This window comes from Pinus tabuliformis, chromosome 2_2 (assembly GCF_031772625.1).
Source record: "Pinus tabuliformis cultivar Carrire ecotype Pingquan chromosome 2_2, CPIR1, whole genome shotgun sequence".
NCBI lineage: Eukaryota > Viridiplantae > Streptophyta > Pinopsida > Pinales > Pinaceae > Pinus > Pinus tabuliformis.
The window spans coordinates 1083326251-1083327810 of NC_142300.1; positions in this window are offsets into that span (position 1 = coordinate 1083326251).

A 1560-nucleotide genomic window follows, 5' to 3' on the forward strand; every position below is an offset into this window, starting at 1 on the left:
GTTATGGGAGACAATTATTTTGATCTCAGCATTCACCCATTCCTTGGACTGCACCTATTGTTCAATTTGGACTGCCTTTGACCATACTTTCCACCATTAGTAGACACATTAGACATTGCAGAACAAATCACATCAACAAAGCTAAACCCATAATGCATGGAATAGGCCACAATTGATCAGATCAATGACACACTGATTAAGAAAAATCGCTAGTAGATAATCCAACTCAATTGGGTTGTTAAAGCTAGCCAACTCATGCACCAAGGAAAGTGGATCACCACGGACCATTCTTAGCAGAAGTTCTCCATCTCATGGAGGCACTCCATGCAATGGGGAGCTTTACTTCCTAAGGGGAGAGGACTGATCCAAGTAGATATTGGTGGCCACCCTCCTATTCCACTTGGACCCACACCATTATTTCTTTTAGTTTTGTTAATTGTAGCACAATTTACTATTTTGGTAGTTTTTCAGGTCCTGAAATTTCAAAGACATTTTGAGGCCCTAAACGATGTTTTTTTCTGCAAAATGGGAAAATGTGAGACTTTGAATCACGTTTGGAGGCAAAATTTGTGTTCTTCAAAAAACTGTTTCTAACGAGGTATCATACATGTCAAATGGAGATCGTATGCCAAAGTTAGGACCTCGAGAAGTTGATGTACCAATTTACCCCAGTGGGGCCCACCGACTTGCCACATTCATGAAAGTTATGAATGATGTATTGTGACCATTCCTTGTTGATTTTTTCATAGTATACATAGATGATATTCTGATTTTTAATAAGACTCATGAAGAGCATGTCAAGCATGTAAAGAAAGTTCTAGATGTCTTGAAAAAGGAAAAGTTGAATTTGAAGATGTCTAAATGTGAATTTGGGAAACCTCTTTGGTTTGCTTAGGTCATATTGTAGGAGGTTGTGAATTTAATATTAATCCCTCCAAAGTTGATGTTGTTGTAAATTGACCTAAACTGAACAATGTAACAAAAGTTAGGAGATTTTTGGGAGAAGCCTAATATTGGAGGAAATTTATTGCTAACTCCTCATTCATTGCAACAACGTTACATGCTTTGACAAGTGTGAAGTAGGTGCACCAGAAAGCCTTTGACACTTTGAAATAGAAAATTAGTATAACACCTGTTCTAGCACTTCCAGACCTCAAGCAACCATTTGAAATTGAAATTGATGCAAGCGAATATGATATGGGAGAAGAATTGATGCAAGATGGTAAGACAATATGTTATCATTATGAAACCATTTCCAATGTGGTAATTAACTATCCAACTTATGATAAAGAGTTGTATGCTTTGGTACAAAGCATTAAGAAATGGAAGAATTGTTTGATGGTTAAAGAAACAATTATTTATTCTGACCAACCTTTACAATATTTACAATTGCAAACCAATCTACAACAAGCTAGACATTTCATATAGATGGGATTTCTGCAACAATTTAATTTGGTTATTAGGTATAAGAAAGGTATGTACAACAAATTTTTAGGTATGTTATGAAGGCCTATTTTTATTTTATATGTAATTCTTAAGCATAACTCAATCATGCATGAA